Source organism: Heterodontus francisci, unplaced genomic scaffold, assembly GCF_036365525.1.
Source record: "Heterodontus francisci isolate sHetFra1 unplaced genomic scaffold, sHetFra1.hap1 HAP1_SCAFFOLD_51_2, whole genome shotgun sequence".
Lineage (NCBI taxonomy): Eukaryota > Metazoa > Chordata > Chondrichthyes > Heterodontiformes > Heterodontidae > Heterodontus > Heterodontus francisci.
This window is the reverse complement of record NW_027141369.1, coordinates 5,033,940-5,048,540: the sequence shown is the minus strand read 5'-3', so window position 1 is coordinate 5,048,540 and position 14,601 is coordinate 5,033,940. Positions and strand designations below refer to the sequence as shown.

The 14,601-nt window shown below is 44.9% G+C and overlaps 1 non-coding gene across 1 annotated transcript; it reads left to right on the top strand.

Moving 5' to 3' along the window:
• Positions 1-2,338: 2,338 nt before the first annotated feature.
• trnam-cau (transfer RNA methionine (anticodon CAU)) lies at positions 2,339-2,410 on the top strand. Its single transcript has one exon. It is a non-coding gene; the product is annotated as a tRNA-Met (tRNA).
• Positions 2,411-14,601: the final 12,191 nt, after the last annotated feature.

The following is a 14,601-nucleotide window of genomic DNA, read 5'->3' as shown; positions in this document are numbered from 1 at the left end:
ATTCCATTAGTGCAGACTCATCCGTACATTACAGAGCAGGGAACATGTTTAAACAACCGGGAACACTTTTACACAAGACGGATCATATTTACACAACTGAGAAGATCTTCACCCAACAGGGGTGAATTTTACACAATAACAGAGAACATATTACACAGCAGGAAATATCTTTAAAAGAACACAGGGAACATCTTTATACAACAGAGAACACAATTACATAAACCATCAGTCTTTCGCTGTCTCTTGCTGGTTTGCTCAGTATCTTTCTCTGTCTGTTCCCTTCTGGGTCCTGATAATCTCTTCCTGGTTTTCTGTGTGTCTTTCTCTGTCTGTTCCTTTCTGGGTCCTGATAATCTCTTCCTGGTTTTCTGTGTGTCTTTCTCTGTCTGTTCCTTTCTGGGTCCGAATGATCTCTTCCTGCTTTTCTGTGTGTCTTTCTCTGTCTGTTCCTTTCTGGGTCCGAATAATCTCTTCCTGCTTTTCTGTGTGTCTTTCTCTGTCTGTTCCTTTCTGGGTCCGAAGGATCTCTTCCTGCTTTTCTGTGTGTCTTTCTCTGTCTGTTCCTTTCTGGGTCCGAATGATCTCTTCCTGCTTTTCTGTGTGTCTTTCTCTGTCTGTTCCTTTCTGGGTCCGAATGATCTCTTCCTGGTTTTCTGTGTGTCTTTCTCTGTCTGTTCCTTTCTGGGTCCGAATGATCTCTTCCTGCTTTTCTGTGTGTCTTTCTCTGTTTGTTCCTTTCTGGGTCCGAATGATCTCTTCTTGCTTTTCTGTGTGTCTTTCTCTGTCTGTTCCTTTCTGGGTCCGACTGATCTCTTCCTGCTTTTCTGTGTATCTTTCTCTGTCTGTTCCTTTCTGGGTCCGAATGATCTCTTCCTGCTTTTCTGTGTGTCTTTCTCTGTCTGTTCCTTTCTGGGTCCGAATGATCTCTTCCTGGTTTTCTGTGTGTCTTTCTCTGTCTGTTCCTTTCTGGATCCGAATGATCTCTTCCTGGTTTTCTGTGTGTCTTTCTCTGTCTGTTCCTTTCTGGGTCCGAATGATCTCTTCCTGCTTTTCTGTGTGTCTTTCTCTGTCTGTTCCTTTCTGGGTCCGAATGATCTCTTCCTGCTTTTCTGTGTGTCTTTCTCTGTCTGTTCCTTTCTGGGTCCGAATGATCTCTTCCTGCTTTTCTGTGTGTCTTTCTCTGTCTGTTCCTTTCTGGGTCCGAATGATCTCTTCCTGGTTTTCTGTGTGTCTTTCTCTGTCTGTTCCTTTCTGGGTCCGAATGATCTCTTCCTGCTTTTCTGTGTGTCTTTCTCTGTCTGTTCCTTTCTGGGTCCGAATGATCTCTTCCTGGTTTTCTGTGTGTCTTTCTCTGTCTGTTCCTTTCTGGGTCCGAATGATCTCTTCCTGCTTTTCTGTGTGTCTTTCTCTGTTTGTTCCTTTCTGGGTCCGAATGATCTCTTCTTGCTTTTCTGTGTGTCTTTCTCTGTCTGTTCCTTTCTGGGTCCGACTGATCTCTTCCTGCTTTTCTGTGTATCTTTCTCTGTCTGTTCCTTTCTGGGTCCGAATGATCTCTTCCTGCTTTTCTGTGTGTCTTTCTCTGTCTGTTCCTTTCTGGGTCCGAATGATCTCTTCCTGGTTTTCTGTGTGTCTTTCTCTGTCTGTTCCTTTCTGGATCCGAATGATCTCTTCCTGGTTTTCTGTGTGTCTTTCTCTGTCTGTTCCTTTCTGGGTCCGAATGATCTCTTCCTGCTTTTCTGTGTGTCTTTCTCTGTCTGTTCCTTTCTGGGTCCGAATGATCTCTTCCTGCTTTTCTGTGTGTCTTTCTCTGTCTGTTCCTTTCTGGGTCCGAATGATCTCTTCCTGCTTTTCTGTGTGTCTTTCTCTGTCTGTTCCTTTCTGGGTCCGAATGATCTCTTCCTGCTTTTCTGTGTGTCTTTCTCTGTCTGTTCCTTTCTGGGTCCGAATGATCTCTTCCTGCTTTTCTGTGTGTCTTTCTCTGTCTGTTCCTTTCTGGGTCCGAATGATCTCTTCCTGCTTTTCTATGTGTCTTTCTCTGTTTGTTCCTTTCTGGGTCCGAATGATCTCTTCCTGGTTTTCTGTGTGTCTTTCTCTGTCTGTTCCTTTCTGGGTCCGAATGATCTCTGCCCGGTTTTCTGTGTGTCTTTCTCTGCCTGCCTCATTGTCGGTGCTGTTACTCTGTGTCCTTGTGTCATTGTGCAGTGAGGGTGAGTCCGTCAGCACGTGTGTTGCTGAGTCCGGGATTCTTGAGAAATCCGACTGCAATCCTATTTTTATAAAAACATTGGGGAAATGAACATATTTCACTAACGGGCAGCTAAAATTTAAACCAACAGTTAGCAGAGTGGCGCAGCGGAAGCGTGCTGGGCCCATAACCCAGAGGTCGATGGATCGAAACCATTCTCTGCTATTTATGTTTGGTAGTAACACAAACAGTTCACTTTCAAAATATCAAGTATTTTACCCATAATAACAAGATGTGCTCGACTGCAATCAGCTTTTTCCTTCTAGTGAACACATCAATCAGTAACAAATCACTTTTGCTCACACGAACACAAGCTGCAAACACGGAACAGCCGAGTCTCTCCCACTTTGTCAACCCCTTCCTGCAGAGCCTCCTCTCCACCACCAGATGGTGATGTTGGCCACAATAAAACCAGGACAAATGGTCACAGTGAGGAGACGGTCAGTAACAGAAAATAAAACAATAACAGGGAAAACCTTTACACAACAACAGGGTACATCTTTACACAACAGAAAACATATTTACACAACAGGAAATACCTTTAGACAACAGGGAGAATACAATCATACAAATGCCTTGTTTCTCCATCTCAGTTTCTTTGTCTGTCTCTCTCTCTCCGTCCCTCACTTTTATTTCCTCACAGTCTATTAGTTTTCTGTGTGTTTTTCTCTCTGTCCCGTTGTCGATGGTGTTACTCAGCGTCCTTGTAACATTGCGTAGCCAGGCTGAGCCTCCCAACACCTGTGTTATAGAACATAGAACAGTACAGCACAGTACAGGCCCTTCGGCCCACGATGTTGTGCCGAACCTTTAACCTACTCTAAGATCAAAACTACCTGCATACCCTTCATTCTACTATCATCCATGTACCTATCCAAAAGATGCTTAAATGTCCCGAATGTATCTGCTTCTACTACCACCACTGGCAGTGCATTCCACGCACCCACCACTCTCTGTGTAAAGAACCTACCTCTGACATCTCCCCGAAACCTTCCTCCATCACCTTAAAATTATGCCCCCTGGTGATAGCCCTTTCCACCCTGGGAAAAAGTCTATGACTATCCATTCTATCTATGCCTCTCATCATCTTGTACCCCTCTATCAAGTCACCTCTCATCCTTCTTCGTTCCAATGGGAAAAGCCCTAGCACCCTCAATCTTTCTTCGTAAGACATACCCTCCAGTCCAGGCAGCATCCTGATAAATCTCCTCTGCACCCTCTCTAAAGCTTCCACATCCTTCCTATAATGAGACGACCAGAACTGAACACAATATTCCAAGTGTGGTTGAACCAGGGATTTATAGAGCTGCAGCATAACCTCACGGCTCTTAAACTCAATCCCCCTGTTAATGAAAGCCAACACACCATATGCCTTCTTAACAACCCTATCAACTTGGGTGGCAACTTTGAGCGATCTATGGACATGGGCCCCAAGATCCCTCTGTTCCTCCACACTACCAAGCATCCTGTCTTTCAGCCTGCATTCTGCATTCAAATTCGACCTTCCAAAATGAATCACTTCACACTTTTCCAGGTTGAACTCCATCTGCCACTTCTCAGCCCAGCTCTGCATCCTGTCAATGTCCCGTTGCAACCTACAACAGCCTTCCACACTATCCACAACTCCAGCAACCTTCGTGTCATCGGCAAACCTGCTAACCCAGACTTCCACTTCCTCATCCAAGTCATTTATAAAAATCACAAAGAGCAGAGGTCCCAGAACAGATCCCTGTGGAACACCACTGGTCACCGAGCTCCAGGCTGAATACTTTCCATCTACTACCACCCTCTGTCTTCTAAGGGCCAGCCAATTCTGTATCCAGACAGCCAACTTTCCCTGTATCCCATGCCTCCTTACTTTCTGAATGAGCCTACCATGGGGAACCTTATCAAACGCCTTGCTGAAATCCATATACACCACATCCACTGCTCTTCCTTCATCAATGTGTTTTGTCACATCTTCAAAGAATTCAATAAGGCTTGTGAGGCATGACCTGCCCCTCACAAAGCCATGCTGACTGTCTCTAATCAAACTATGCTTTTCCAACTAATCATAAATCCTGTCACTCAGAATCCTCTCCAATAATTTGCCCACTACCTACGTAAGACTGACTGGTCTGTAATTCCCAGGGTTATCCCTATTCCCTTTCTTGAACAAGGGAATAACATTTGCCACCCTCCCATCATCTGGTACTACTGCAGTGGACAGTGAGGACGCAAAGATCATCGCCAAAGGCGCGGCAATCTCTTCCCTCGCTTCCCTTAATATCCTTGGGTATATCCCGTCTGGCCCCAGGGACTTATCTGTCCTCATGTCTTTCAAAATTTCCAGCACATCCTCCCTCTTAACTTCAACCTGTTTGAGCATATCAGCCTGTTTCACGCTGTCCTCACAAACGACCAGGTCCCTCTCACTAGTGAATACTGAAGCAAAGTATTCATTTAGGACCTCCCCTACCTCCTCCGACTCCAGGCACAAGTTCCCTCCACTATCCCTGATTGGCCCTACCCTCACTCTGGCCATCCTCTTGTTCCTTACAGATGTGTAGAACGCATTGGGATTTTCCTTAATCCTACCCGCCAATACTTTTTCATGTCCCCTTCTAGCTCTCCTAAGTCCATTCTTCAGTTCCTTCCTGGCTACCTTGTAACCCTCTAGAGCCCTGTCTGATCCTTGCTTCCTCAACCTTAAGTAAGCTTCCTTCTTCCTCTTGACTAGCTGTTCCACATTTCTTGTCATCCAAGGTTCCTTCACCCTACCATCCCTTCCTTGCCTCATCGGGACAAACCTATCCAGCAGTCGCAGCAAGTGCTCCCTAAACAACCTCCACATTTCTGTCGTGCATTTCCCTGAGAACATCTGTTCCCAATTTATGCACCCCAGTTCCTGCCAAATAGCATTGTAATTCCCCCTCCCCCAATTAAATATTTTCCCATCCCGTCCGCTCCTGTCCCTCTCCATGACGATAGCAAAGGTCAGGGAGTTGTGATCACTATCACCGAAATGCTCTCCCACCGAGAGATCTGCCACCTGGCCTGGTTCGTTGCCAAGCACCAAATCCAACATAGCCTCCCCTCTAGTCGGCTTATCTACATATTGAGGCAGGAAACCTTCCTGGACACACCTGACAAAAACTGTTCCATCCAAACTATTTGCACTAAGGAGGTTCCAATCAATATTAGGGAAGTTGAAGTCACCCATGACAATAACCCTGTTACTTCTGCACCTTTCCAAAATCTGCCTCCCAATCTGTTCCTCGTGTCTCTGTTGCTATTGAGGGGTCTATAGAAAACTCCCAATAAAGTGACTGCTCCTTTCCTGTTTCTGACTTCCACCCATAATGACTCAGTAGACAAACCCTCCTCGATGACCTCCCTTTCTGCAGCTGTGATACTATCCCTGATTAACAATGCCACTCCCCCACTTCTTTTACCTCCCTCCCTATTCCTTTTGAAACATCTAAACCCCGGAACATCCAACATCCATTCCTGCCCCTGTGATATCCAAGTGTCCGTAATGGCCACAACATCCTCGCTCGAAGTACTGATCCATGCTCTAAGTTCATCAACCTTATTCCTGACACTTCTTGCATTAAAATAGACACACTTCAACCCATCATACTGGCTGAAACTTTGCCCTGTCAACTGTCTAACCTTTCTGACAGACTCTCTGCACTCTGTATCTGCCTGTTCAACAGCTACCCCATCCACTTATCCATAGCTCCGGTTCCCATCCCCCTGCCAAACTAGTTTAAACCCTCCCGAAGAGCTCTAGCAAACCTCCCGCCCAGGATATTGCTGCCCCTCCAGTTCAGATGCAACCCGTTCTTCTTGTACAGGTCCCACCTTCCCCAGAAGGTATCCCAATGATCCACATAACTGAAGCCCTCCCTCCTGCACCAGCTCTGTAGCCACGTGTTCAGCTGCACTCGCTCTCTGTTTCTAGCCTCATAAGCACGTGGCACCGGTATCAATCCTGAGGTTACTACTCTGCTCGTCTTGCCTTTTACCTTCCAACCGAACTCCTATATTTGCTTTTCAGGTCCTCATCCCTTTTCTGAGCTATGTCATTGGTACCGATATGTCCCATGACTTCTGGCTGCTCCCCCTCCCCCTTAAGAATCCTGTAGACTCGATCCGAGATATCCCTAACCCTGGCACCCGGGAGGCAACATACCATCCGGGAGTCTCGTTCGCGACCACAGAATCTCCTGTCTGTTCCTCTAACCATTGAATCTCCTATCACTATCGCTCTCCTATTCTCCACCCTTCCCTTCTGAGCCGCAGAGCCAGACTCAGTGCCAGAGACCTGGCCACTGTGGCTTTCCCCTGGTAGGTCCCCCCACCCCGCCAACCAAAGGGGATCCCTGCACTGTGCGCCTATTCCCTTTCCCTCCCCTGACTGTCACCCAGCTACCTTTATCCTGTGATTTCGGTGTCAGTACTTCCCTGTAACTGCTCTTTATCATCCCCTTTGCCTCCCGCATGATCCGAAGTTCATCCAGCTCCTGCTCCAGTTCCCTAACGCGGTCTCTGAGGAGCTGGAGTTGGGTGCACTTCTCACAGGTGAAGTCAGCAGGGACACAAGTGGTGACCCTTACCTCCCACATCCTGCAAGAGGAGCATGCAACTGCCCTAGTTTCCATCCCCTCTGCTCTAAATTGACAACAGAGAATAAAAAAATATAAAGGAAAACCTTACCTTACCAAACCCTCCACACAAGAGTCCTTTTTTTTGGTTGGAGGAGGAGGATGGCATGGAGGAGGAGGATGGGTGGGAGACACTACACGTGTAGTGTTTCGGGTTTAGCCACTGCCCGAATATATAAGTTCACTTACCCAGAAGTCCTCGTGTCCGCGTCCGCCGAATCGCCAGGTAAGTACTTTATCGTGAAACTTACCTTCCCGGCTGCCCCCTGGCTCGCACTATCACCGCTACTGCTGATCAAAGGTGTTGCTGTAATAGAAACAGAAAATGCTGGAAATGCTCAGTAGGTCTGGCAGCATCTGTGCAGAGAGAAACAGTTCACAGTTCAGGTCTGTTTCCTTAGCTCACATTAACTTTGTTTCTTTCTCCACAGATGCTGCCAGACCTGCTGACTATTTCAAGCATTTTCTGTTTATGTTTCAGATTTCCAGCATCCGCAGTATTTTGCTTTTGTACGTGTGTTGCTATGTCTGGGACTGTTTGAGTGCAATGCTATTGCTTTATAAACAGCGTTGAAACAAACGTTTATCTAGTTAACACACAGCACTAATGCACAGCTGGATATAAACAGCAGCCTGCAGCAGAGGGTGCAGTGGAAGTTTATTAACACAAATAATTCACCAACACGATATTTACTGCTGCCCACAATCACACCACGCTTCATCTTAACATATTTTATTATTCATTGACATCAACTTCTTGCTTCCAATAAACACTTCAATTTGGAACACTGCTTCCAAATCACCTTTATTCACAAACCCGAACACAAGCTGCAAATGCTGCAAACACACACCAGCCCAGACTTTCCCCTTTCTGTCAACCCATTCCTGCATCACTGCCTCTCCACCAACAGTTGTTGCTAGAATCATACAATCAGAGAATGGCTAAAGCACAGAAGGAGGCCATTCGGCCTGACGAACCCATGCTGGCTCTCTGCTAAAGCAACTCACCTCGTCTCACTCCCCAGTCAGTTCAATTTCGGTGGTGGGAAAACTTCTCGAAAGAATAATTCGGGACAAAATTAATAGTCCCATGGACAAATGTGGGTTAATTCAGGAAAGACAGCATGGATTTCTTAAGGGAAAATCATGTTTAACTGTCCTGCTGGAGATTTTTGATGAGGTAACAGAGAGGGATGATGAGGGCAATGCTGTTGATGTGGTGGACATGGACTTTCAAAAGGTCTGACAGCATCTGAATGGTCACTGACCTGAAATGTTAACTCTGTTTCTCTCTCTCAAGATGCAGCCAGCCCTGCTGAGTATTTCCAGCACTTTCTGTTTATATTTCAGATTTCTAGCATCTGCAGTATTTTGCTTTTATTGACTTTCAAAAGGAGTTTGATACAATGCAACACAACAGACTTGTGAGCAAAGTTATAACCCATGGAATAAAAGAGACAGTAGTGACATGGACATGGAATTGGCTGAGTGACAGGAAACAAAGAGTAGTGATCAATGGATGTTCTTCGGGCTCGAGGAATGTTTGTAGTGGAGTTCCCCAGGAGTCAGTGTTGGGACCCTTGCCTTTCCTGATATATATTAATGACCCAGACATTGGTGTACAGGGCAGAATTTAAAAATTTATGGATGTTACGAAAATTGGAAGCATTGTGAACTGTAAGGATGATAGTGTGGAACTTCAAAAGGACATAGACAAGTTGGTGGAATGGGAGGACAGATGACAGGTGATGTTCAATGCAGAGAAATGTGAATTGATTCATTTTGGTAGGATGAACATGGAGTGACAATATAGAATAAAGGGTACAATTCTAAAGGGGGTGCAGGAGCAGTGGGACTGGGGTTATATGTCATTGGTTGAGAGAGTGGTTAATAAAGCATACAGTATCCTCGGCTTTAGTGATAGAGGCATAGAGTACAAGAACAAGGAGGTCATGTTGAACTTGTATAAGACACTAGCCTCAGCTGAAGTATTGCGTCCACTTCTGGGTGCCGCACTTTAGGAAAGATGTGAAGGCATTGGAGAGATTATGGAAAAGATTCATGAGAATGGTTCCAGGGATGAGGAATTTCAGTTATGAAGATGGATTGGAGAAGTTAGGATTGTTTTCCTTGGAGAAAAGAAGGCGAAGAGGAGATTTCATAGTGGTATTCAAAATGATGAGGGGTGTGGACAGAGTGGATACGGAGAAACTGTTCCCACTTGTGAAAGGATTGAGAACGAAAGGTCACAGATTTAAAGTAATTGGTAAAAGAAGCAAAAGCGACATGAGGAAAAACTTTTTCACACAGCGAGTGGTTAAAGTATGAACTGCCTGAGAATGTGATGGAGGCAGGCTCAATTGAAGCATTCAAAGGGGAATTAGACTGTTATCTGAAAAGGAAGAATGTGCAGGATTATGGGAAGAAGACGGGGAAGTGACATGAGGTGAATTGCTCATTTGGAGAGTCAGTGCAGACACGATGGGCCAAATGGCCTTCTTCTGTGCAGTAACAATTCTGTGACTCTGTGATTCCAATATTCAAGTCATTTATATATATGGTGGTCCTGACACTGACCCTTGTGGACATCACTGTTCACCATCTTCCATTCTGAAAAACAACCAAATATCACAACTCGCTTTTCTTGATATTTCATCCATTTTTTAATCGAAGCAGATACTGACCCTCCTATTCCAGGAACCTCAGTTTTGTTACCCAGTCTTTTATGTGGTAGTCTGTCAAACGCTTTCTTAAAATCCATATAGACAACATCCATTGCTTTCCCTTCATCAACCTTTTCTCTTTCTTCATCAAAAAAATCAGTTATATTAGTGAAGAAGTGGAAAGGTGCTGAACCTCTCAGTTTTCGGTCTTCCCAAACCAAGTTCAAGGCCTGAATAATGAACCGATTGCCTCATCAGTTCTGTGAATAATACAATGATTTAATAGACAAAGTTTTGAAACATTCCTGCCCATAAATCTTGATAACAGAGAGTGTGTGGATCTCCTGACTCAGAATGTTTAATGGATACAGTCCTCAGATCCGACAAGGAACCCCTGAACATCCACAGTAAAGACAGTGTGGATGAGGAAATGTAAGAGCTGGGAGCTGAAACTCAGGGACAGCCGAGCTCTCCTTTCATTGAGCTTGTGTGTCTGCTCTGCTCGCCGCACTTCCGGCTCTACTTTGTTTCCAATGAAAAGATGAAAAAGGCCGTTCGGTTTTCCTCTCACTGACAGCGTGTTTCACTCGGGTTAATATAACCCGGGACTTTTGCTGCTGAAATGAATTCTGCAAGGTCCCAGCAAACACACCGGCTCCCTCCTTTCTCCCCTCTTTCTATCTGATTGTTTTATCAGGAGGGGCTCAATAATAACAAACCCCCTGCAGGGAATGACCGCAAATTGAGCATCTAAATGGGGCAAGTGGGCAGCTTCCTGGGTTCTAGGTTCCCCCTACCCCGCCCCGCCCTCCCTCCAGTCCAAGCCCTTCTTCACTTTCTTTGGGACTTTGATGAGGGTGAAATGGGGAAAGTTCCCATTGATGTTTGAATGCTGAATTGCTGCAAAGATCTGCGCACGCGCGACATAGCCCCGCCCCCTGTGAGACGTCACAATGAGGAGTGGTGCGCACACGCAGCCTTTCCCCAACCCAGTCTGTGAGGCCATTCACTCAATCAGGGGAAGATGCTTTAAATCAGCTGCTAATGGAGACTTCCCGGGCCTGGGGGAAGGGAACAAACAGCATCTGCTTCCAGCAGCCACTGCTTTGGGAGCGCGTCCGCAGATGTGCTCAGAGATTAGCATTGAGTGGTGGGAAGTTGAGGGGGAGTCGGGGAGTGTTTGTAACAGACACTGTGGAGCAGGAGCTGCTCCCGGAACATGAAGTGAGCCGGGGACACGGGGAAGGGAGAGTTCATTCTCGGACAGTGTCTGTACAGGCTCAGGGAGACACAATGGGAAGAAATCACTATTGAAAATCACTGACAATTTCACCACCCAATGGAGAGGGAATTTTCCTGCTTTAGTTCCAGTCTCTCACTGTTTGTTGGATCGTGAACAGTGGGGGGAAAATAGCTGCAAAATAACGATGTGGACAGTTAGACAAAGAGCATTTATTGCAGACACAAGGTGAGAAGTGTGAAAGGCACATTTTAAACAGTGGCTGCTTGTTTTCTGTTGAAATAGAAATGTGACTGTGTAAAGGTCACTGCTCCATCGGACAGTCCCAGTCATTGAGCAGTGCAGGACTTGTGTTGTTTCTGAATGTCACAAACTTGTTGTAAAACCACTGCAAACACCTGGTAAACAGAAGCTGAATACTGCAGTACTGCAGTGGCGTCAGACACTGACACTGTTTGTGTTCCTGGTTTTCATTTTGTGATTGTTCATAATGATTATTATTGGGACGATTACATTGATCGCTTTTGTATCTTCTACCTCACCAGTTCTTTCATTCCTGCAGGAAAATACATGAAGGAACCTGAATGGATGTGGTGATTCTTGGACACAAGGAACAGTGCAGTGATCTCGTTCCAACACACAGTCGGTACAGGATCACTCCCAAAGCACAGAGATACTGCCAGCTCATCAGTTCCACTGGAACAAACAAAAGAAGTAGTCAGACAGACACTGATCCCAAAGTCAAGAGACACATTTTCAATCCAACAGTCAAACAACGGCAGGAGAGACAGAAGTTGTTTCTATTTCACTCCAATTCAGTACAGCTGACAGGTTGATACATCAATCACAGTCCAAAAACAAACTCACTATCAGATCTAAATAAACTCTGTCACCATGGTCACATATTAAATATAAAATCTGAAATAGAACAGACAAAATTTACAGAATTGAAAGGTACAGAATGAATGGGTGGCACAGTGGTGCAGCGGTCAGCACTGCAGCCTCACAGCTCCAAGGACCCGGGTTCGATTCTGGGTACTGCCTGTGTGGAGTTTGCAAGTTCTCCTTGTGACCGCATGGGTTTTGGCCGGGTGTTCCAGTTTCCTCCCACTGCCAAAGACTTGCAGGTGATAGGTAAATTGGCCATTGTAAATTGCCCCTAGTGCAGGTAGCTGGTAGGGAAATATAGGGACTGGTGGGGATGTGGTAGGAATATGGAATTAATATAGGATTAATATAAATGGGTGGTTGATGGTCGGCACAGACTCGGTGGGCCGAAGGGCCTGTTTCAGTGCTGTATCTCTAAATAAAAAAATAAATAAATAAATAAATATTGATACATTAAGAGAGCGGGAAACAGTGAGAGCAGAGTGGAGCATAAAGAGCCCAGGAGAGGGAGCAAGAGTTCACTCGGAGAGCAGGGAACAGCAAGAGCAGACGTCAAAAAAGGCAAAGGAATACACAATTAATGGGAGAACACTGAATGGTGTAGAGGAAGTGAGGGACGTTGGAGTGAATGTCCACAGATCCCTCAAGTAGCAGTGCAGGTCAATAAGGTGGTTCAGCAGGTATATGGAATCCTTTCCTTTATTAACTGAGGTATCGAGTATGAGGGTGACCTGGTATCCATGTCAATAAGTCATTGACAGCTAACATGCAGGTGCAGCAAGCAATTAGGAAGGCTAATAGTATGTTAGCCTTTTTCGCAAGAGGATTTGAGTACAGGAGTAGTGAATTCTTGCTTCAATTGTATAGAACCCTGGTTAGACTGCACTTGGAGTACTGTGTGCAGCTTTGGTTCCCTCCCCTAAGGAAGGATATTATTGCCACAGATGGAGTGTAAAGAAGGTTCATCAGACTTGTTCCTGGGATGGTGGGACTGTCCTATGAAGAGAGATTGGGGAAACTGGGACTGTATTCTCTAGAGTTTTGAAGAATGAGAGGTGATCTCATTGAAACCTACAAAATATTTAAAGGACAGTCAGGGTAGATGCAGCTAAGATGTTTCCCCTGGTTGGGGAGTCGAGAACCAGGGGACGCAATTTCAAAATAAGGGGCAAGCCACTTAGGACAGAGATGAGGAGAAATGTTGTTACTCAGAGGGTTGTGAATCTTTGGAATTCTGTAACCCAGAGGGCTGTGGAAGCTCAGTCATTGAGAATGTTTAAAGCAGAGATTGATAGATTTCTAAATACAAATGATATAAGGGAATATGAGGAAAGTGTGGGGAAAAGGGCATTGAAGTGGATGATCAGCCATGATCATATTGAATGGTGGGGCAGGCTCGATGGGCTGAATGGCCGACTCCTGCTCCTATGTTCCTAACTCCACATTGTCGATGAGACACAGCCTCAGGCCGACTTGTCGGGTGTTACAAACAGATATCACTGCTTCTGATCTTCACCAGAACAGAGAGTGAGATGTAACATTGATCATCAAACAGACTGTGAGAGAATACAACAGAATAAAACACGTGGAGAGACACTGTGGAATAACAAATAGATTTGATTGGAATGTTAAATTTTGATTGGAATAGATAAAACAGCAGAAACAGCAGATTAAATTGGGACAGAAAAGAGAAACTGATGGGAAGAAGGAAGAAAAGAAAGGATGGATCTGTTCACTTTTTTCAGTTTTTTCACTGGTCCATCAAAGCTGGATTAAAAAAAGATGCAAAAAACAGAGAATTTCACCAAAAAGGGAGATTAAATGCTGCCGAAACCTTGGATCGAAGGATGCCCCAACAGATCACCTGTTTAACTGTCTCCTCACTGGGGGATTTCAATCAATGATCAATATAATGCTCTACTTTTCTTTTGTTAAATGAAACCACTACTGTCACTTGGAGTTAATATCACTGTGTTCCAACTCCTGAATAATAAAATTGTGAATTTCGCGATATTTTCTGTACGCATTTCCTGCTGAAAGAACTAAGAACTCTTTTCTAATTTACACAATACTATATACACACTCATCAAGCCTCCGAAACTAGCATCCTTGGTGCTGCTCTCTCCTCCCAAACCTCATCTCATGTGACTGTTACATCATCACTCTGATTGTGGGAGGGGTTAATCCCACTGTCTTCAGCATTAGCCCTTTACATCCTCATCCTGCACTGTCTGTCCAAAAAAATCGGTGGAGGGAACTTGAATTATCAAAACAGCAACAGCTGCCAGTTGAAAATCAACTCAACCCATCAGAGAGAGACTGTCAGAGAACTTCCTGCATCCAGTCCTGACCCTGTCACATGAAGCAGCTGCTCACCCAGACCCCACTCTCATCAACACTGAACATTTTTACTGAGACCCTTCAAATACTGCTTATAAAAGGCCGCAAAGATCAAAGTTCACACAGTTGTATTAAATACAACAAAGTTTAATATCTTCTCACCGTTTCTCGGTAACCACATGAGACATAGGTTTTCTTATTTGGTTCCTTTGATTTTTCTTGTTCCTGACTGACAAATATTCCAAACCTCAGATAAACCCTCCCACTTGCGTCATGTCCCAGTCTCGGTTAAAAGCAAAACATAATGACACAAACACTCTCCTTCAGTGAGATTAATATCAAGCTGTTTTCCAGGTTGAATGTGACTGTGAACAAATTTATGGCAAAGAAGTTACCTTTGATGTATTAGCACTGTAATTCTGTCGAAGGAGGATTAGCCATTCCAAACTCATATCCTTCACAAAGGCTATTTTTGTATGCAATTGAAATTCATCATGTATTTTGAATTAAAGTTCACAAGACACAGGTGTCAATGTTGATAATGAAACTTTTCAAGCATGTTGCTGCTGTGAAACA